Below are 23,942 nucleotides of genomic sequence, written 5' to 3'. Positions count from 1 at the left end.
ACTTGGGTAAAGCCATGTCTGATCAACGTTTATAATGAGCTTCTAGGATCTTCTGCATCTAAGAAAACTAACATTTGCCTTTATCGAATGACACAATGAGCAGGAGAATTAAAGAACTTTCATCTGATATTGAAGAATGAGTCACTGAAAAAGTTAAATTTTCAAAGGCATTTTCATTACAGCTGGACGAATTGACTGCCATTTCAAACAAAGCCATATTATTGTGTTATGTGCATTACATTAACTATGAAATTAATATGTCAGAAGAATTGTTATGTTGCTGCAAATTACCGTTGCATACAACGGGAACCAAAGTATTCAAAGCATTGAATGACTACATGGAACAATTTCAACTTGACTGGAAAAACTGCATTGTTATATACACAGATGGTGCTGTAAGTATGACGGGCAAATATTCGGGTATTTTGGCAAAAATAAGGTCAGTCACTTCTGAAAACATGGTGCACACTCATTGTTTTATTCATCACCAGCACTTAGCGGCAAAGAAAATATCACCAGATTTGCATGAAGTATTGGCAAAACAGTTGGTTAAAATCATTAATTTCATCAAGTGTAATGCTTTGAATTTGAGGTGGTTCCATTTTATGTGTTGAGATGGGTTTGAGCATACTCACTTATTGCATGCAGAAGTACGTTGGCGATCTTGGGGAAAAGGAAAACTAAGGAAAGAAATCAAAATGTTTTTGATACAAAAGAAGTGTGATAATTACATCATATGCATGCGAAATGTAGAATGGATTGCAAAAGTTGCATACCTATCCAATATCTTTAATTTGATAAATTCTCTTAATTTAAGCTTACAAGGCCCACTGACAACAATTTTTACTATGGGTAATAAAATTAGTGCATTGAAAAAATTAGAATTGTCTACATCAGTCTGTAGAATTGGATACATGGGTCTGAAAGAGGAAACTATGGCATGTTTGAGACATTTTCCTCTCTGATTTCTTCTGATGAGGGTCTCTACTTTGATTATAATAGCACCAAGATTTTGATACAGAATCCTCTCAAATCATTACAGCAAAGGTTTGAGGACTACTATCCGGAATTGTCATCAGATGCTAGTTTCCAATCTGCCTTTCAATGCCCATAGGACAGTTTTGGATAAAACCCAAGGATGAGTATGCGGTTCTCCACAAAAAAGCAGTGAAAATACTCCTCCCATTTTCATCAACATATTTATGTGAGGTTGGATTTTCAAGTATGAGTCTTATTAAAACTAAAAAAGGTAACCAAATGGACGTTAATCATTGTTTATGCTTGGTCCTGATGACCACTGCACCGCGAATACAGCGTCTGGTGAAAACTAAACAAGAACAATGTTTACATTAATTTAATATCTTGTGTATATTTATACTCATATTTTTTTATGAGTATGTAAACAAAATACAGTTTTCTGTTAACAACTTTTATTTATTACCTGAGGAAATACTGAAGACATATTTGTTCATCCAGGCTTTTAATTAGATTTATAGTTTTAATACTTAATGTTTGCTTTTAAATGATTTTAATAGTAATGATTTTAATGTTTATAATATTATTTTAATTGTAAACCACCCAGAGATGCATGTTTTGGGTGGTATAGACATCTGTTAAATAAATAAAACTTGAGAAATTCCTTTACGAACTGCTGGTCCAGGAAACTGTGCACGAAGAATGCACCGGTCCTTGACTCCAAAAACTGAGAAACGCTGATCTAGATCTAGACATGTTAATCATGTCATTCGCTCATGTGTTTTCATTTTTTGTTTGTAAACATCAGCTGGGGAGGGGAATGTTGTTGTGGGGGGGATTTACTCTCCTCCGCACTACATCCTGATTTAGGCCCCTGTACCTGTTCTTTGCCCTGGGAAGAGAGCTGCATTGGTATCAAGGGTTAAAGTCTTCCTTCCGTCCCTGCTGTGGTCCCTGTCCTGGTCCCCCTCGCCCTATGACTGACACTTAGCAAAGAAAAACAACAACACAAGGGCAAATGGTGTGATGAATGTTGCATCTAGTTTGGCTCAGTGTGTGAATCAGAGACCCATTTCAAACGGTATGCAGAGTGCCGTCTGTGTTCCTTGATCAGTGTTTATTTTATTTATTTATCAAATTTGTACACCGTCCCAAACTTTCATCTCTGGGCGCTTAACAATAGCATAAAACAATTTAAAAACATATACAAAAAACTTAAAACAATTTAACAATTTAAAAAGAAACCAGAGATTAAAACCTAAAATTTTTTTAGGAAGCTGAGAAAGCTTGAGACAAAAGATGGGTTTTCAAATGTGTTTTGAAAATTGCCAGAGATGGGGAGGATCGTATCTCAGCAGGGAGCGCATTCCACAATCACAGGGAAGCGACCGAGAAGCCTCGTCTCTGGGTAGCCACCAAATGAGTTGGCGGTAACTGGAGACGGACCTCCTCAGATTATTATTATTATTATTATTATTAGATTTGTATACCACCCTTCCAAAATGGCCCAGGGTGGTTTACAATTAAAACAAACCTCTAAAACAGTAAAGAGCTAAAACAAATTAAAAAACAATATAACAATTAACAATTTAAAAAGATTTTAAAACAATTAAACAATTACAGTGATTAAAACCCCCGAAATTGGGTTTTGAATTTTAAAATAGACCAGATATTAAAACCCCCACAATTTAGGAAGCTGAGAAAGCTTGGGTGAAAAGATGGGTTTTCAGGTGTTTTTTGAAAATTGCCAGAGATGGGGAAGATCGTATCTCAGCAGGAAGCGCATTCCACAATCTCAGGGCAGCGACCGAGAAGGCCTGTCTCTGTGTAACCACCAAACAAGTTGGTGTAAATGGAGACGAACCTCCTCAGATGACCTCATTGGGTGGTGGGGCTCATAATGAAGAAGACACTCTCTTGGATACCCAGGGCCTAAGCTGTTTAGGGCTTTATAAGTTATAACTAGCACTTTGTATTTTGTCCGGGAACTGATTGGCAGCCAGTATAACTCCATCAGTAATGGAGTAATATGGTCTCTCCGAGATGACCCAGAGACCAACTTGGCTGCCGCGTTCTGGACCAACTGAAGTTTCCGGACTATGTACAAAGGTAGCCCCACGTAGAGCACATTACAAAAGTCAAGTCTGGAGTTTACCAACCGATGTACCACAGTTTTGAGGTCATTGATCTCGAGAAACGGGCGCAGCTGGCGTATTAGGCAGAGCTGATAGGAAGCACCCCTGGCCACTGCCTCAACGTGAGAAACCAGGGAGAGGTGTGAATCCAGAAGTACTCCTAGACTGCGAACCTGTTCCTTTTGGGGAAGTGTGACCCCATCTAGAACAGGCAGATCAAAATTGTCTCTAGAGTTCTGACCCCGCACAATAAGTATCTCCGTCTATCTGGATTCAGCTTCAGTTTATTCTCCCTCATCCAGCCCATTACTGCTTCCAGACAGGCATTTAGGGAGGATATGCCAGCTCCTGAAGAAGTTGACATAGAGATGTAGATCTGGGTGTCATCAGCGTACTGGTAACACCCAGCTCCAAATCCCCTGATGATCTCTCCCAGCGGTTTCATGTAGAAGTTAAAAAGCATTGGAAAAAGTACGGAGCCTTGAGGGACAACATACAAGCTCAGATCTCGAAGAGCAACAGTCTCCAATCGACACCATCTGAAATCTGTCCGAGATGTAGGAGCGGAACCACTGTAAAACAGTGCCTCCCACCCCCAACCCCCTCAGACGTTCCAGAAGGATACTATGGTCGATAATATCAAAAGCTGCCGAGAGATCCAAAAGGTCCAACAGAGTCACACTTCCTCTGTCAATTCCCAATTGGAGATAATCCATCCGGCCAACCAAAGCAGTCTCCACCCCATAGCCCGCCTGAAAACCAGTTTGAAATGGGTCTAGAAAATCAGTTTCCTCCAAGACTGCCTGGAGCTAAGAGGCCACCACCCTCTCAATTACCTTGCCCAGCCATGGGAGTTTGGAAACAGGCCTATAATTGCTCAACTCTGAGGGATCAAATGCAGGCTTCTTAAGGGGAGGTCTAATGATTGCCTCCTTAAGACAAGGAGGCATCCTGTCCTCCCTCAGAGAAGCATTTATGATATCCACCAGGCTGTTTACAACAACCTCTCTGCTGGATCGAACAAGCCATGTTGGACAAGGGTCAAGAGAACAAGTGGTAGGTCTCACCGCTCCAAGCAGCTTGTCCACATCCTCAGGAGTCACAAACTGAAACCGATCCAGTCGAATCACATGAGGAGTCGTTGGGCACCTCCAGCTCAGACATCAAATTAATTGTGGAGTCTCCATCTAGGTCGGCCCTAATCCGAGAGATTTTATCTGTGAAATACTCTTTAAACACATCACAGTGGGTAACTGGTGACTCCAAATTCTGGTTCAAGGGAGAGGGGGCAGATACTAATCACCTCACAACCCTGAACAACTCCGCCGGACATGAATTTGCAGAGGCAATACGGGCAGAAAAGAACCACCTCTTTGCCGCACGTATTGCCTGAGCATAGATCTTTAGATGTGCTCAATCTGTCAGATTCGACTTGAGTCTTCCTCCACTTGCGCTCCAGTCACCTACCTTGCTGCTTCAGCCCCCATAAATCTTCCGTATACCAAAGGGTCAATTTTGAAGCAGGTCGGAGGGGACGCTTGGGAGCAATCGTGTCTACTGCCCTGGTGAGCAAGTTGTTCCAATTCTCAACCAGGGCATCAACCGGATCACCAGCAAAGCCAACATTAAATCCTTCCAAGGCTTCTTGGAATCTTAGTGCATCCATTAACCTCTTTGGGTGGACCATTCTAATGGGCCCCTCACCCCTGCGGAGGTGGGAAGTGGTTGTAAGTCCAACCTTAACCAGATGGTGGCCCGTCCATGACAATGGAGAAATCACAGGAGCTCCCACCCACGGAACACCACCCTGATCACAGTAGAAGACCAAATCAAGCGTGTGGCCTGCAATATGTGTCGGTCCATAGACCACTTGGGAATCCCATAGTTTTCATGGCCGCTATGAACTCCTGGGCTACCCTCAGTCCTCCAGCACCAAGAGTCTGGGAGACTCCGATGCGAGTTCCGCGACCAAGTTCGTGAGCTCAGTAAGGGATTCTGCTGGGCAGCAGGGTGATCGGTACACCAACAGAAGTCCCAATCTATCTCTGGTCCCCAAACTCAAGTACACGCATTCAATATGGTCCGATACCCTGACAAGGACCCTGGTAATGGAGATGTTATCCTTATAAAGCACAGCCACTCCAACTCCCCACCCACGTCCCCTCACCTGCTCCTCTACAGAATATCCTGGAGGGAGAAGCTGGGTCTAAACTGGACCACTAGCTTCTCCCAATCAAGTCTCATTAATACATGCCAGGTCGGCCCCTTCCTCCATGATCAAATCACGAATGAATTCAGGTTTATTTTGGACTACCTGGCATTACAGAGGAGCAGGGTAAGGCTATGTGGGTGGTTGGCAGTGCTCCCCGAGGTCACAGAGCTGGCAGGACAGCCGGAAGGGGAGACAGCTATTCGATTTCTGTCTACTCTTCCCCTGGAATGGCCCCCTGACCTGCCAACGTTACTTCTATTCCCCACCACCACTAGGATAGCTGCCCCATAGTCAACGAAGGCACCCTCTGTCCCCCCCATCTCTGTTGTAATACATCATCGAAGAACCACTTTTAAAAGCAGAAGGGAGCTGAGAAGCCTCCTTGTGTGCATACAAGTAATTGAGTCTGTTCACACGAGCAGCCCTACCTGGACTTGCACAGCCCTGCTGGGGTAGGGTTGCTCATGTGAAGCATGTGCCACCTGAGCAGACACAGAACCAGGTATCCAGAGCGCCCGGCTTGAGGGGGAATTCCCCAGTGCACCGTGCTCCTTGCATAGTGCTTTGGGATTTCTGGAGGCCGGGCAGCATTTCCCTGGCCTCCAGAATGCCATGGCAATTGTGTGCGTGGCAGTGCGCCATGGCACAGGGCTCAAGAAGATCATGTGGGGGAAGGTATATTCCTGCTCTCCCACCCCCCCCTGCCACCAGGCATTTAGGTCATGTGAATGACATTATTGTATGTGCTTAAAATGGGTCTTGGACTACTACAGTCCCATTAATTTTAATGCTATAGCACAAGGACCTTATTCTTTATTCACTCCCATTCTGTTGCTTATTAGTAGCTAAGGGGGACTTTTGTACTGGGGGAAGGAAAAAAAAACACCCAACAGATTTTGTATACATGCCAGAAACTGAATCCTGTTTGTGGATTCAGCCGCTGCTGGATTCTTGGAGGCTGACTAGTGAAGGTAGCTATTTTGAGGGCACATGTGCAAGAACTCCATATTTCATTTTCCTCCCTGTCACTCTACCTTGTCTCACCTGTCCCTGGTGGTGAATGTGAAGGAGCTGTGCCACTTCTGTGCCTTTTTGAAGAAGGGGCTGCAGAGAGAAATCTGCTCCTTACTTCCTTTGTGTGGTTACTACCTAAAGGTTTTCAGTGATTTCAAGGGGGCCCAAGGCTTTCTAGCTTCGTTTCAGGAAAGCTTGCATCCTGTGGATTTCCCAATAGCCCACCCGTTGAAAGACATGGGCTGTGATGAGTACAGCTAGTCACGTTAGAAGTAGGTCATGAGCTAGAAGGGCAAACCCAGTTTTGCATATTTACTGACAGAATCAGCATGAATACTGTGGACATCCAGCCTGTGAGGTTTTTTGTACATGTGTAGTGTGAATTTGAAAGTGATAATTAACTATAAACTGGGATCTTGGTTTGTTAAAGATAGCTGTGTTTACAGTTCTTTATTTCATGTTTATTTGTATCCCACCTTTCACCACCACCAGTAATATTAATAAAGTATGCAGGCAGCTAACGGCTTCCTAAGATACTATGATACAGTTCAGAAGACTGCTCTTGGCCAGTTGTAAAGTAACAGTGCAACCATGTTTACTCAGAAGTAAACCCATTTTGCTCAGTAAGGGTGCAAAGGATTGTGTTCTTCCAATAAACTCTGCCTTGATGTTGCTTGATCTATGTATATTTTGTATTATTAAATCAGTCCCACAAATGCATGATGGGCCTAGAACCCATTACTTAAAAAAGAAGTGAGTTTTCTCTTTGCTTTTGGTACATATTGTAGTTTTGTAAATTTACAAAAGTTACTAGCTCACAAGAACATTTACTAGCAAGCCTGCCTATTGGCAATTTGTGGCCCAATTCGTGGGTGGGGGAAAGCACCCGCTTCTGGAGAGCTTCATTGCTTGATCTCAGGATTCTTACTCAGTTCAGGTAGCTAGGCTAGGGCTGTTTATAAGCCTGTAAAATTAGGGTGTTTTTTTCATGCAACCATGGAGGCTGTAAACTAAACTAAATACATAAAAATTAATACTATGACTTCCAAGAACATTAACTGTATAGACTTTATGTACAGATGTGGGTTCACACAATCAACTGAATATTATGGTTAGGCTTGAGGTCAAGGTCCCAGTCCTAACAAGTCCACAGATGCTCTGTCCTCCCCTTACCTCCTTGGCCACATCATGTGGGTGCTCAGGCTGCTGGCAGCTGCTCATGGGCTGCCGGCAGCCATCTTTGCCATAGATCTGAGGGGAAGGAGTGGCCCGGCAGCATGGTGCATGTTGGTGTGGTGCATATTCAGACTCCTTGTGGCTCAGTATCCTCCCCCACCCCCATCGCTTGCCACCAGTGTTCTTGCTCTCTCTTTCTCTCTTCATCTATGTGTGGGGTGAACTTTGTTCTGGGAAGCATTATTAACTGAGTGGACATTAAAAAAAATTGTGTACAAGTGCACACCTTAGAGAGAACACTGCTCGCCACCACACCACTCATCTGGGCATGGGAGGCAAAGCCCCGAAGAGGTTTGGATCGTTTGGGGGAATGCAGGTAGGCAGTTCCTGAATTACCCACTTTGGTCATGTGAATGACCTATATATGTGGGGTCACTGTTGCAATGGAAAGTATAACAGCTGTTTGATAGCTCTAAGCACAAGATATAGTTGATAACTGAAATGCACTTCTGGAGGCAACTGAGAGTGCCTAAGTCTACCTTTACGTTCAGTAAGACTGGTGCTCCGTTCTGGGTGTGGCATTTTAGGTAGACTTTTTTAACTACTTATGGCGGTGTGTGTGTGAAACAGTTAAAGTCAATGAATCGTATCCCATTAAAACCCGGGGAAAGATATAAGGAAGTCAAACAGTGAATTCTTGCATGCATCCAAGCGTAGTGAGGTTAACGAGGTGGTCGGAGAACTTTGTACTGTAGCGACCAGAAGAACAACAGAAGCCCAGAAAGAATGTTCACTTGCACTTTGGTTAGGCTACCCAATAGCTTCCTTGTTTGAGTGAACTGAGGTTGTGTTCATATAAATACCAGTAAGTACTGATAGGTACTACTTCAGGGTTATGTAGGAAGTTATACTGTTCACAAACTTAACAGGAGTGCATAATATCCTGTTCATCCCACCACCATGGAGATGTGATGATTCCCCCATTTTTTTCAGATTTTTTCCTCCTTGACTATATATTCTGCAGTACAAATGGCCATTCACTGTGTAGAAGACAGGTGTTTTCTGGGAAGAAGATAGCTGCTGGTCATTCCCATGATACCTCTGTCCTAGGGACTACTGGTGTTGATGAAACAGCAAGAGAACCTACTCTGTGGTGAGATGGGGTGCACATGATGAAGATAGCCGGCTCTTCCTAGCATAGATGCAAAAGGCATTCTCAGAAACGATCTCTTAAGATAGTGGATGCCAAGATTTCTGATTGCAGCTAGCTCTAAATTCAGTACATTTAGGCCAGAGAAGTAGGCTTCTACTAACTGATTGAAGTGTTTGACGCTTCCAAAGGCTATCTTGTTTGATGCTCATCGATATTCCTTGGCTGCTTGTCTAGAAAGTGGCACCATTTTAACGATGAACAATAATTGATGTGTTGAGTTGGTCTCTGAAGGCTATTTAAAGAGGGGGAGGGGAACTGAAGTATTGTAAGGGATTCGGAAATGGTGGCTTGATCTGTAGCTTCATCACTTTCTTTGGGCCACCTGTGAATGTTACACTGACCAATACTGAAGCTTTCAACAACAGTGGTGTTTGCTGTATTAAAATGCTTTAGATATTAGGGACTTGTGGTAAAAGAGAAGATGACGAGAAGCTGCTTGCTACCTCGTCACCCTGAATTTGTGGTAGATTATACTTGGACTGGATAAGCCACTATGACTATTGAATTCCTCCATCACTGGCGTGGTAAGAATTCCCATGCAACTTCTACACTCCCCGTATGTTAGAAAGAAAGGGAGAGGAGTTCACCCCCTGTACAAGCGGCTTCAGTTTCCAGACTATCTGCATGGAATTGGCATGCTTAGCAACATGGAGGCAAAGCATCCCAGTGGCCTGGACCAGAGATGTGGGAGACTCTTGCTCCTTGCATTTTACCCAAGTTAGGCTTTCTGAGGGCCACACCTAGAGGTGTAACAAATCTGTACATTCTGAAGGCATGGGAAATTTTTATTCTGGTTTTTTTTTTTTTTTTTTTTGTGGGGGTGGGGAGTGAAGTTTTGGGGAAAATTCAAATATGTACACTACTTTTGTATCATATTTAAACTTTACTGTTTTCAAGACACAAAATGAACTATGTACAACTTAGCACATAATTTTCTTCTAATAAAAAATAAGGCATTTATACTCGTGTCATTCTGATTGTCACTAAACAATGATTACAAATATATGTAGTATCTGTAAGATGCAGCTTATGTACTTCTACAGTTGTTGGTGTCAAGATGGGATGGGACGAGACCAAGGGGAAGCAGATTCCAAGTAGGGATATGCACGGAACAATATTTGTGTTCCATTCAGAGCTGGGAATGGAATGCAAATGTCCAGAACGTTCTGTCAGAACAACTGGTGAAGCTGGTTGTTGCAAGTGCCATTTTGGACTGAAACGGTGCTCTTCTGTCCTCTGTGCACACTCCTTGGACTACTTGCAAGGCAAGCAATGTTGGTTTGGTTTGCCTCCTATTGGTAATCTCCCTAAAATTCCTCAGAAGACTCGAGTTGGTACTGATACCGAAGAAGATCCTGCCAGGACCAATGATCAGGAACATTTTGCCCCAAGTCGGGATGCATCCACAGATGCCATCCCCAGATCTGCCTCCGATCCCAGCTAGGACTTTGATCATGAGCCTACACACTCTGAAGTCAATGAAGCTATCCTGAGATGGTCTCCTAGGCGCTGACATACAATTCCAGATTGCAGAAAATCTCCCAGATCACCACAATCCTTCAGACCTGACATATTGTAGGGTTGAGCACAAAACCGGTTTGCCCGGTTCGGTTCAAATTCAAACCAGGAGGGGGTGGTTCAGTTTTGGTTTTGCTTGACACCCCCCCCCCACCCCCGCTGGTTCGGTTCTAATTTGAACCATTTTGAACTGGTTCGAACCATTATCCCCTATTGCGGAGCACCTAGGTGCACCCAAAAAACCCAAAGGCAAGGCAAGGGGGTGGTTGGCACTCTCGCTCTAGGCCACCCCAGCACCCCCCAAGTGTAGTTATGGGGCTGCTGAAACCTCCATTCTTCCATTCTTGTGGAGAAAAACCTTAAAGTCACTTGTGGGGTTCTGGGGTGGCCCAGAGTGAGTGGTGATGTAGTGTACAGATGGTGCCAACCACCCCCATGGGTTGCTAACCCATGGGGTACTGGGTTTTGTGGTTCCTGAGGTGTTCTGAGTGTAGATTCTTTGGTAGCATATAAGATTTTCAATGACAAACCATGAATCCACTCTCATTTGCTAACCTTAAAGACACATAAGCTTCAAAAGTCACTTAAAAATCAGCCCTTTGCCCAGTTCCTTTCAAATAATTCTGATAGCTTCCTTGCCCACCTTGGGAAACACCACCCACCACACTCTGCTCTAGGCCACCCCTTTGCCCCCAACGTGAAACTATGCATTTGCTGACACCTCCATGCTTCTTTATGGAGAAAAACCTTAAAGACGCCTAAACTTCAAAACCCACTTAAAAACCAGCCCTTTGCCCAATTCCTTTCAAATAATTCTGATAGCTTCCTTGCCCACCTTGGGAACTACCACCTACCACACTCCGCTCTAGGACACCCCTGTCCCCCCGACATGAAGTTATACATTTGCTGCAATCCTCATTCCCTATGAGGAATTCAAAATACTTTAAAAATTCACCAATAATCAGAGGAGTGTCCGATTGCCTTGGGGTTTTTTGGGTGGTAGGCACCCCTGGGTGCTTACCACTACCCCAATTTTGTGCCCCTAGGTGCTCCACAGTAGGGGATAATGGGCTGGTTCAGGTTCCATTATACCCTATGAGAAAAAATAAAAATAAATGTCAAAAAATCATAAAAAATCATACGAGTGTCCGATTGCTTTGGGGTTTGTGTGGCAGGTACCCATGGGTGCCAGCTACTGTCCCACCCACTTTTGGAGGTTCAAACCAGTTTGAATCAAACCACCCCCAGTTTGGTTCGAATTCGAACCTGCAGCTCAAACCTGATGGCTGGTTTGATTTGAACTGGAACCATCGAACCACCCCTGTTCAAATTCGAACCAGCTTGAGTTTGAACCGGTTTGCACATCCCTAACATATTGGTACTGCGAGCACCAACATTACATATAGTTCCCCTCAAATACTCCCATTATCTACCTTGCAGGTCCTCTTCTCTGGACCCCTACTGCTTTGATGATAGGTATGGCATTGCGGACTGGAGTCTCTACCAATACCACCACTACTCTTTCACTCCATACTGATATTGGTACCCGGAAGCACCAGATCACTGGGGCCATGGTTCTCAGTCCTGCTCTCCAAAAAGGCATAGATCGTGGTCTCAGTCTTGAGACTGAATACTGTTGCCTCGAGCCCCAGCACCCTCCACTATACCACTATAGCTATAGTGGTTGCCTTCCTACAAGAACAAGGTCCTAAAATCTTCACACCTAGATGACTGGCTTTTCACAGGAAACTCCAGAAGCAGTCTGGAATGCAACCTACAATATACCAAAATCAGCTATAAGAAATCTCAACTTACTCCATCAAAAATGATAATGTTTCTGGGCATTCTTGTCTATTTTGTTCATGAAGCAGTATTTTCCCCCAACGGAATGGCTTTCCACTCTGCACAGGCTTGCCATGAGGTTTGTCAACCACCCAAAACATGCCACCAGGACTGTTCAGTTACTTTTGGGCTTTATGGCCTCCACAACGGCAGTCCTGCCACATGCAGCTGTGCATGAAAAGTCATCAATTCTGGTTTTTTATATACCTCAATCGACGGTCCTCACAGTGCCATCCCAGTGTGGATTCTTTCCCACAACCTACACGGATGCATATTGTTCCATTCTCCAACTCGCTTGACTCACAATTTGAAGGCCACATCAAATTCATGTTGGGGTGCACACCTCTGGGCTGTGCAGGTCAGGTATCTATGGTCCACAAAGGAGAAACACCATCTCACAAACTACCTGGAAATCCTGGCTGTACTCAGAGTCCTCAAAAGCCTGGCCCAATAAATCTTCTGCACAGTGATTCAAATACGAACAGATAATACCATGGCAAAAGCGTACATCAACCAGGGTGGCATGGGCTCTCACTACTTACTATATTTGGCGATCTACATTTTGGGAATGGGCCATCCATCAATCTTATGCTCATAGCAATACACATACAAGGAAAGGACAACATGCTTGCAGACTCTCTGAGCAGGACTTCAGCAGTGAGTGGGCTCTTGCCCTGGGCCCTCTGCAGACCATATTCTATCAATGAGGCACTCCCTTGATAGACATATTTGCATCTCAGCACAACACTTAATTCTGCTCCAGATCAGGGATAGGCCACAGCTTGCTAGGTGATGTGTTGGCTCACCACTGGGGAGATCGCCACCTCCTACATGTTTCCGCTGATTCTGCTCTTGCCGAAAGTACTCCAAAAGATCAGGGAGGACTGGGTGTTCTGTATACTGATTAGGGATGTGCGAAATGATTTGGTTACAAAATTATTTGTACCCGAATGTGGCCGATTTGTGTGATTTGTAGACAAAACAAATCACCCTTGTCCTCAATTGCCCAGATTCGAGTACAAAACAAACCACCCCCAATTCAAATCTGAAAAATTTGGAGATTCAGATCTCCATTTTGTGTCCAAAGTGGGTTGGGTGGTAGTGCCCAATGGGTGGAAGCTACCACCCACGTTTCAAAGAAAATAGGCAAAGGGGTGATTTTTAAAGAATTTTTGAAGCTTACGCATCTTTAAGTTTCCCCCCATAGGGAATAATGGGGATTTTAGCAGCTTTATAGCTCTATGTGGGGAGCACCAGGGTGTCCCAGAGTGGGTTGTGGTAGGTTGTAGTGCCCAATGGGTACAAAGAAGCTAATTTGGGTACAAATAGAATCTTGGGTGATTTGCGGGGGTCAGATTTGGACCCAAAACAAATCGGGGGTATTTTGATTTGGGTACAAATCAAAACGAAAAAATCTATTTGTACACACCCCTAGTACTGATTACACTCTGGTAGCCGAGGAGACATTGGTTTCCCCATCTCCTCCCCTGTCCAACAATACTTAGCTCCATCTCCCATGGATGCCAGACCTTCTTACTCAGTGTCAGACTGCTCAGTCACATCTGGACCTACACATGCTTTAGCTCACGGCGTGGAAGATCTGGAACAGTGGTCTTGGGAGATAGACTCTATACTAGCAGCCTCCCCAAAACCTTGTTTGTATGCTTCTGAAAAGTTGTATGCTTCTGAATGGACAAGGTATTCTTCCCAGGCTTGATCTTTGGACCCTGTACAAGCACCTAAGCCTTACATACTGTCTTACCTGTTGTAACTAAAGAAATCCAGCCCATCTATGGCTTTGGTTAATGTTCATCTGGCAGCCATAGTAGTGCATTTCCCGGGAAATCCCTGTGGTCTGACCCTCAGGTCTGAACCATCCTGAAAGGCCTACCAAATCTACACCTGGATGTGCCTAATGTATGTCTTCTATGGGACTTGCCAGTAGTCTTCCTGGGTCTAACAGGCTAGCCTTTTGAACCCATGGCAACTTGTGACATGCAGTTCCTCACATGGAAGATTGTGTACTTATTTACTTTTCTGTTTTGGAAACCTTGGTTGAAGAACAGTATACAAATAATTGTTGTTGGATGCTAACCTTTTCTGTTTTGGAAACCTTGGTTGAAGAACAGTATACAAATAATTGTTGTTGGATGCTAAGGCCTGCCAAGATACAGCATTTGGCTGAGCGGTCCTCATTTCCTTTCTTAGGTGATTCCACAGACATGGATACCTGCTCCCACCACCAGGTAAGGCAGCTCCCCCCTCCCCGCATTTATATAGTGCCCAAAATGCAAGTCTCTTGGCATGTACCCATTTTGTGTGAAGTATAGTGACAACTTAGAAGAATGGCAGCTTGTTTAACTGTAACGGTAGTTCTTCTGGTGGTCAGCTGCACCCTGATACACACACCCATCCTTTCCTCTGCAGGTGGATGGTGTGTTGAGTACATGGCGGACTCCAGAACTGAAAGGGAGAGAATAGCTTTGCTTTTGTGCCAGATAGCGGGCAGGGCTACCACCAAAACAGTTCGCTCGGAATATTCCCGATTCGGCTACTATACATGCGAAGCCCATTTTGTGTGAAGGTACAGTTGACCACCAGTAGAACTACCATTAAAGGTAAGCAACCTGCTGTTCAGGTTTTTCCTGAGGCATCGCTACCTACAACAAGTATCTTGAAGCATCTGCCCACATTTGACTTTCTTTTAAATCTCTCCACATAAGCAGGCAGGGCAAAAGGTTGCTTGTTTCCCTGTAGGAGGGTGAAACATTGTGTCCCTGAAGTGAGAGAATATCTCCAAGATGAACAGGGACCAAGTCAGCAGGGTAATATATCCACCACTCTCCAGATCAAAGAGCAATGCAGGCCAGAAGAAATCTGGCAACAGTTGATTAGCAAATATGGACCCTAGGAAGGGCTAGGTCTGTGTGGTCCTCTGGTCAGGATGACAGGATGTCCTAGAGGGACAAAGGCGGAAATGCATCTGGGATTTGAGTGTCTTATATAACTTATATTATTCAGGATTAGAATTGTAATTACCTAACAGCACTTTTCATAGTTTTATATAAAAATCTTCATATCCATTAGGCAGCATTTTGCATGAGAAATATTTAGAAGTATGCCTGTAAAGTACTTCTAAGAGAGAAAATATTATATAAGAGGGTTTTTCAGTTTTTCCAAAACTCCAAATTTTTCTACCCCTAGCCTTGGGCAACAAACAAACCCCAGCTCAGAGAATTATTGGAGGAGGCATTGGCCATAGTAGGCATTCAGCATGTTGAAGAAATTGAAGTAGTAAATTGCTGTTTATAATAGTAGCAGGAGCAGCATCTGGCTGCTTGCTCCCCACATTGATCCAGTAAGGAGATGCATGTGTTACTTTTTCCCCCTCTGCTGCATTTTCTTTCTTGGGTGAACAGAGTAGCATCCAGAACAATACTTACACAAATGGAACTCTTCTGCTTATGCAAGAGGATAGTAGTTATGTTCTTGCCTGACCCTCCCTGCCTTCCACAGCCCCTCTGCCCTCCTGAAAATGTGTTTTTGAGGCTTGGGGACTGCAGAGGGAAAGGAGGAGCAATGTAATTTTGCTCTCCCTCTTTGTAGGAGCAGAAGAGGGTGTGTATTTGTTTTTAAAATGCAATGTTCTAGTGTGTTCAGTACCACTATTTCTAAGTAGTCTTTATGTACCTCAATAGTTTTGTTCCTTCTTCCATAGGTTTAGCTTAAGACTGACCATAGCTGGTTATTTCCCTCTCTTTGTTCAGATCTTGGCCTTAAAAAAAAGGGCAACATCACCTTCTTCTGTATCCTCTAAAGCCCTATTTAGGCATTATGTTGAACACTTGTACAATGTTTGCACAGGTACAAATCTGTACACAGGTACTGATATGTTAGGTTGAAGACAGGTACAGAAGTACATTTCCTATCTGTATCATGCATTCGTGGGGTTCACTTTTAATATGAATGCAGGCGCAGTCCTTCACACAGAAACCTGTACAAATGTACAGACACCTGTACATTTGTTCATAATGTCTGAATTAGGGCAACTTGTGTATCTCATACTTGAGATTGTTTTAATGAAAGGCGGTATATACATTTAATAAATAAATAAACAAACAAACTAATAAATCTCATTGTTTAAAATCTGGGTAGTAAAATATACATGTGTGATTTACCTTGTACAAGGGTGCCTGAGGATTTTTTGTCAGTAAAAGAAAACAGCAGCTTTCGAGGAGTCAGAAGCATGGTAATACCCCCGCCCTGCAGAGATATTTATGGAAATAGTATGGATGTCATCTATGAATCTGTCATCTGCTGAGGGGTGGGGGAGACTGGTTGTAGGGCTGCTGAGGAAACAGGGTGGGAGGTTTAGTGGGTGCATCCTCCTTGCTGCTTCATAACTTTTATAAATATTATAGGTGTTGCCTTTAGGTTGACAACTGGCAACCCTGATGACAGCTATTAGGTTGTTCTTTAAAAATCCCAGAGAGACTTGAATTTCTTTGCATGCATGGATGGGGAAGCAATTAATCAAATTGGGGAATACCAGTGATGAGCAAACTCTGCCCTGACATGCCTTGAAAACCATTTTGGTTTGGTTTTAGCTTTTTTGGAAACGTATACAGATAAAACTCCCTATCGATTTGTCAAGGTTTTCTAAGAGAACCAGGGCAGGAGACAAATATTTCCACACCCACCCACCATCTTTCTAAGGAAACAAAATTAGCTTTCAGAGGAGAGAGAGGGTAATGCCGCAGGTAGGGCTTGCAAGAGATGAGACAGACCTGCAAATTATGTTCCTTCTGGGGACGTGAAGCACAAAATGTGTAGTTTTCTCAATCTCCTGTATTAAATCAGGATGCAGAAGAAACTAAAAGTCCCGTGCTTGCAAAGTATGATTAGGAGCATCATTTGCAGTTCAAGAGAGGCCAGAAAAGCTGCTTGTGTCTCTAGAAGCCCTTCCTCCCACTGGTTACTCCTCTTCTTTTCAAAGACAAAAGTGCCAGCGGATCTGGCTAGCAGCAGTGCTAGGATTGCACCTAATTTAAAACTGGACCTGGACTTGGGGCCTGGCTCACATGGGGAGGAAACATTTTTGAATGAGTGAGGCTTGTATTTCAGACTTCCCCAATTGCAAATTTGCTCCCATCACTGGAGTATACAGAGAAGCTGGGAATGGACCATCAACTTGGAACCTGTAATTATAGCAACTCACAACTGATCACTTTGTTGTGGAGCTGTGGGTGTGGAAAATCTTTTTCTTAAAACATTGGGCCTCATCCACTGATTGGTTTTTGCTGATTATTGCAGGGTAAAGGCTATCCATTTATCTTGGAAGCGGCAGGTACTTTCCCCACGGTGACACTGTCATTCTCACAGTGGGAAGCCAGCCATGTGTCCTGTGCCAGTCTCAGTTGACCCATGTGACTTGTCTGGAGGGAGTGGGTGGGAAATGAGAGCTGAAGCACCCTAAATATCTATTCTAAAGAGATCAGAAGCATCAAGCTGTTGGCTTCTCAAATGAGAAACTTCAGGATGTTTTCTTAAGGAATTAGTTTTCATGCTAATCATCTAAAGATGCACTTATTATGGACTGTGATTTCCTAATGTTCCTCATTCGAAAAGAACAGCCCTCATGCCAGAACACGGTAGCTTCATAAACCCAATGTAATCCTGTGCATGTCAGTATATGAGCAAGGTTTCCACCCACATAACTCTGTGCAGGATCTGAGCCAGTGGCTATCCTGCTGGATTAATACTGCGCCTCTGTGGAACAGGCATCAGAGCACCAGTGTTCCTTCTAAGGCATGCACGTGTGCGCGCGCGCTCAAATGTTTTTTGATGTCCGCTCAGTTAATCATAGGTTCTGCTCAAGCTGAATTGGGAAGGTCCCACTCTGAATGCATGTGCGCGGACACTGCCTTGATACTGCTGCCCAGAACAAAACTCATTCCACACAGAGATGAGAAAAATTGGAGAGAACATTGCAGAACACCAGGGTTCCCTTTTTGTTCTTGAAATGTTAATGTGAGTGCTAGGGAGAATATCTCTACCCCAATCTCCTTATGGAAAAAGAAAAAGAAAAAAACTGAAGGGGAGGGAGAATTGTGGTCACTCCTCCCTACCACTTGCTGTTTCTTTGCAGCAAAGCACTGGGGCAATTGTTGCCCATGTTCCCACCTGGACACTACAACATCCAACAGTAGCGTTCTCACAAGAAATCTCTGCACTAGTTCACCAGTTGACAGCAATCACTGCAAACTAGTTTGGAAGCATCCAGAAGGGCTGGGGTGCAGAAGGGAAAGGTACTGCATTGCCAGAGATTTCTAGTGAGAATGCTATTGTGGGATGTTGTAGTGTCCAGGTAGGAACATGGACAACAATTGCCCCAGTGCTTTGCAGTCTCTTTCACACACATGTGCATTTGGTCCCTCAATTTTTTTTTAAAGTGCAAATTACCAAAAATGTTTAAATTGGTTTTCATATCATATTGTGAAAAACAAAAAGAACATGCTTGGTAAACAAACACACCAATCCGTTAATAGCTAGCCAAAATTACTATAAATATGAAACTTATACTATAGCCAGGACTTGAGCATATAAAATATTCATTATTTTCTCTGGTCTCTGGGTCATCTCAGAGGGACCACATTATTCCTCTGCTGATGGAGCTTCACTGGCTGCCAATCGGTTTCTGGGCAAAATACAAAGTGCTAGTTATAACTTATAAAGCCCTAAACGGCTTAGGCCCTGGGTATTTAAGAGAGCGTCTTCTTCATTGTGAGCCACACTGCCCATTGAGGTCATCTGAGGAGGTCCGTCTCCAGTTACCACCAACTCATCTGGTGGCTACACAGAGACAGACCTTCTTGGTCGCTGCCCCGAGATTGTGGAATGCTCTCCCTGCTGAGATACGATACTCCCCATCTCTGGCAGTTTTTGAAAAATACCTGAAAACCCATCTTTTCATCCAAGCTTCCCCAGCGTTTTAAAACGGTCTGTTTTTATTTTTATGGCTGTTTTTAAATTGTTGCATTGTTTTAACTTTTATATGTGTTTTAATTGTTTTTATGTTAACTGCCCACAGACGAAAGTTTGTGCAGTATAGAAGTTTAATAAATAAATAAATAAATAAATAAGACTATATTTCCATCCCCCTCCTAAGACAATTGAGAGCATTTATCTTACCTGTGCAGAATTCAGTCAATTCAGAAGTCTTACAGAACATACTTGCCTGACATATTGTTCGACACTTATTCATAACTGAGGAGATTTCAGTACAGTGTCTCATAATACCTGCAGGTATTTATTACAAAACTGCATTTTACCATGCTAGACCATTGCTTCATCTAGCTTGTTATTCTCTACGCTGTTTGGTGGTCGCTTTCCAGGGTTTTGGATAAGATCTCCAGAACTACCAGGAGATCCTGGGGGACTGGCCTTGGATCTTCTGCCTGAAAGGCATGTGCTTGATCACTGAGCTCTAGCCCCTTCCTGAGAAACATGCCATTTCTCTTCTGAATTGCAAGTTGGGTCCTTGTTTTTTAAAAATATCACATGCTGTGTTTCTATTTGGGTCTAGCTGGCTGATATTGCAAATGTTGCATTTAAAGAAGATTGGGTCCCTGCGTCTCTTCCTCCCTGACCCAGAATCAGATGCTACTGGGGAGGAGCATTGTGTTGATTAAAATACTCTGATTACAATCCATAGTGAAAGGCATATGAAAGTTGTATAGTGGTTTTCCTCCATGATAACTATAATAGAAGAGATTGTGATAAGGCTATATGAGGCTATTTTCAGTAGGATCTGTTTACATTTGATGCTCTGCTGCATTGCCAGCAGAGGGAGCAGATGCTGTCTCAGTTGAGGCCATCTCTATAGTAATCATTGATAATACTTGACAGAATCATGTATATTATTACATGATGAAATCTCAGTTTTATGAGGCACCTATTTTAAAAAATGCAGAACAGTGCACTGTCTCTGGCATAATTTCTAAAATATATGTATAATTTTTTTTTAATCCTTGGCAAAGGTTCATTTGCCAAAGGTGGAAATTGACTCTTGAGATCTAGTTCAATGTGACCATTTAAGGTGTGGAATTATCTTTAGGGGAATATTTCTTGTATCTCCTTCAGATGAAATCTTTGCCAGGGTGTACACACACAATAGCTATGTTTTGGAAATACGTAACTAGGTGAAGTGAAAACTGCTGATCTCCTCTTATGGAGCACCCATTTGCACTGTGGTTTTAAGTTGCTCAGCTTTCCTTGCTGGTAAAAGCTTGAGCCTATAGTCTTCCTCCATTTATTGTAGTTTTTGTATGGCCTTCAGTAGGAGTAGGATTAAAGAATATACACATTAATACGATTGTACCCCATAAACCTGCAAACTGCATCAATACTTGGGAGAGAAAAATGGTATTCAGGACAAACTGATGGCTTTTTACCCAGTTAATGCCTGTGAGTGATTTGTGTCCTCCCCAGCAAGAGTTGGGAAGATTTACCTAGGATGGGCAGAAGAGAAGATTTACCTAGGATGGGCAGCTGGCATGATTATTTCCACCTTAGTGCTGCCAGTGTCCAGGGAAGTAACCTCTTCATCTGCCTGTCCCACATGACTCCCCATTTAAAAAGCAGCATGGATTCTGCATAGAACCCAAGCATGTGGTAATGGCAACCATACTGCAGAGCTGCCACAAACATATAGCAATAGGGGGTGTGGTGGCACAAGGGCCACTGATGGACATGGGGCCCACCTCCCTTCACGGCCTGTATTGAATGGTTAGAACGGCTGCCTACCAATCCTTACATGTTGGGATACAGTCTAATGGTGTCATCACATGGGTTTGCACTGACACAGTGATGTTATTAGACCACATTGTGAGTGGCAAATGGAGGCAGGATGGGTGGTAAAGCAATGTGTAAGTAGAATAGGCAGCAGCTGGTGGTGGCCACCCCATATCTTGTCCTGGGGCTACCCTCAATTCATTACGCTACTGGGTTGACACATGCATTTACCCTGAGTGCCTTTGGAAGGACACATGAAATAGCAGATGGGGAACCATACAAGAGTGTTATTGTTTCTGATGTAAAGGTTTGCCATGCGGATGTGAAATGTTTGAGCTGTTTCCTGACCTGCAGCTTGCAAATCCAAGTACCGTGGAAGAACTCACCTGCTTCCTCACCTGCTATTGAGTAGAACATTTGAAGCCACTCTGAGACAGGGCTTATTTACACAACTTACTTATTTTAAAAATGTACAGTTTCCCTTGCTTCAGACTCAAGGCAGCTAATAAAAAAATAAAAGTACAATAATCATTTAAAAATGACACACAAAAAACAAAGGGCATAAACAAGAGCCATGAAAAAGAAAGGGGGAGAAACCACTAAAAAGAAACAAGGAACAGCAAATAAATAAATAAATAAATAGTGGTTATTGGGGGATGTAAAATCTTTCTTAAAAAAAAAAAGAAAGAAAGATCAGGTGGCAGGGAGATCCTAAGAGAGGGGGCTACCACAGAGAAGGCTCGTGTGTTTTTATCAATTGAACTTCAGAAAGTGGTAGGATGCACAAGAGTCTCGCTTTTGTTGTATGGTTGGCAAATTCAAGTGGGAAAAGATGGTGTTTTGGCTTAACAACTTGACCCTAAGCTGTAAAAGACTTTAAAGGTCAAAACCAACACTTGGAATTGCACCAGGAAACACAGAGAGCCGGGTCTCATGGTCAGTGAGACCCGGTTTTTGTGAGTGCGCAGGGAGAGCAGGCTAAGCCCGCTCTCCCCGCACACGAGCAGGGAGGGAGCCCTGGGCGGCTGGATCGGCCACCCACACGATTGCCGGCTCCGTGACGGGGCTGGGGGGAGCGGGGGCCAATTGGCCCCCGGAAGCTCCAGCATGCCCTGCACGAGATCCCCCGAGCCAGGAGGTGGCTTTTTGCCTCCCCTCCGGGGGTCTCCTCGTGAGTAGCTGCAGCGCGGAGCCGTGCCGCGGCTACTCACGATAGGGAAGCCCGGGCTAAGGGGAGGGCTACAAAAGCAGGCTAGCCGCTTGTAAGCCACCAGGCTCGCCTGCAAGCCTGATGGTTTACATGATCAGCAAAAATCAGGCTAGCCTGATTTCTGCTGATTGTGAGAATAGCCCCATTGGTTACTTGTGTGTGTTTTTTTTAGATTGTGAACCCTTTGGGGACAGGGAACCATTTTTATTTATTTTCTATGTAAACTGCTTTGAGACCATTATTGGAAAAGTGGTATATAAGTAGCAGTATAACTGGTACAGAAGTGGTGTGATGTTATCAAAATGTCTTGAGTTTGCCAAGAGTCTTGCAGCTGCATTCTGTACTAGCTGAAGTTTCCCAAGGGTCCTCGGGGACAGCCCCATGGAGAGTACATTGCAGTAAGCATCATGAGATGTGTGGACAACTGTAGCTGGGTCTATCTGAGTCAGAAATGGGCACAGTTGGCGCACATGTAAAACTGGGCAAAAGTGCCCCTGGTTATCGCCGATACCGGGCCATTGAGGAGTAAGCCCTGGTCCAGGAGCATTCCTAAAGCTGCTAATTTGAATTAGGAATCGGAGGTTGCTGCTGCTTGCTCTCCTCTTTCTAGAGAAGCAAGTATTTCAGAATGCAGAATGCACCTGGTGACCCCCTATAGATCAAAAGCCAGCAGAATTTCTCTATAGAGTTTTGAACATGCTCATTGGAGAGAACAACCCTGATTGCATGTATAATTGCTTACATTGGGATGAAAAAAATGAACAGGAGAGGTTGTTTACTCTCTCCCAACTTCTGATTCATTCCTTTTTAAACGTGTTTTTACAAAATCAAAGGTGTAAGTGCAGTTGCTATCGCAGCATAACTCATTTGTGTACACAACCCCTTAAGTACAAAAGCCTCTTTAGGCTATAGATTTTTATATCAAGATTTTGGTTATGTCATGTATGGTTACGGATATATTAGCAAGCTGTGACTGCAGAACCTGCCAGTCAGTGGAAACTATTTTTTGCTACTCTCTGATGCCAAAGTCTGAGATTCCATAGTAACAACTTGGACAGTAGCTCTGTAATACCAATAATGCATTTCATGCTAGAAATTGTGAGAGTGTGTGTGTGGCATGTAACAAAAATATGAAAACTGCCATAGGAAAGAAAAGCAACGACTGTCCTCCCGAAAGCATACAAACCTGTTGTATGTGATTTGCTGTTTTGCATTAGGTACAAAGTGTTTGTAAATAGTGAGCCTGTTCCAATGATACTTCCCTCCCCAACATGATTAAAAGGGGGACACGCTGATAGCGTGCCCATTGGGATGTTGTTCACAGGTGTCCTGCTGCTATTCCAGCAATCCCTTTGGGGTGTTTGTGGGGGTGCTGTTCCTCCAAAATGGCTTCTCTATACATGCTCCAAATACTTGTACAAGTATTTGGAACGTGTGTAGAGGAGCCATTTGGAGGAACCGCCCCCCACACGATAAAGGGACATGTCAGGAGGGTGTTGGGATGTGTGTGGAGTAACAGAGTCCTTGCACTCACTGAGAGTAAAGCTCTAGCTCCTACACTTTGGAACTCCCTTCAGTTTGTGTTTAGCAAAAAGTTGCAAGCCTTAGATGCCTTGCACAGTTCGGACAAGTTAGCTTATTTATTGTCTTTGGTTTAAAGTGCGGTGTTGTAACTTCTCCCCCTCCCCCAGTTCTTTTCAAACCACAGGTCCTTACCCCTAAATAAAATAAACCACCTTTTTGATTTTGTAACTGCTGGTCTGTGTCTAATGTGCCTAATCCTAAAACTCCCCATCACCTAACTGTTTGAGGCATATAGGTATAAAAAGGGGGTTGCTCTGGGGCTAGCCATCC

At 43.7% G+C, this 23,942-nt stretch overlaps 1 protein-coding gene across 3 annotated transcripts in view; it reads left to right on the top strand.

Moving 5' to 3' along the window:
* Window positions 1–23,942, top strand: part of MAP2K6 (mitogen-activated protein kinase kinase 6) — a 147,166-nt gene that overhangs the window by 17,961 nt on the left and 105,263 nt on the right. The window contains exon 1 of one of the 3 annotated variants that reach the window (XM_053297360.1): window positions 14,677–14,703. The exons of the other annotated variants lie outside the window; for them this stretch is intronic. The gene's annotated coding sequence lies outside the window, so the exon portion shown is untranslated. Of the gene's footprint in view, window positions 1–14,676; window positions 14,704–23,942 lie in introns of those variants that run through there. 3 annotated transcript variants of the gene reach the window in all.

The sequence above is a fragment of the Hemicordylus capensis genome, chromosome 2 (assembly GCF_027244095.1).
Source record: "Hemicordylus capensis ecotype Gifberg chromosome 2, rHemCap1.1.pri, whole genome shotgun sequence".
Classification (NCBI taxonomy): domain Eukaryota; kingdom Metazoa; phylum Chordata; class Lepidosauria; order Squamata; family Cordylidae; genus Hemicordylus; species Hemicordylus capensis.
This window is presented reverse-complemented; position numbering and strand designations above follow the sequence as displayed.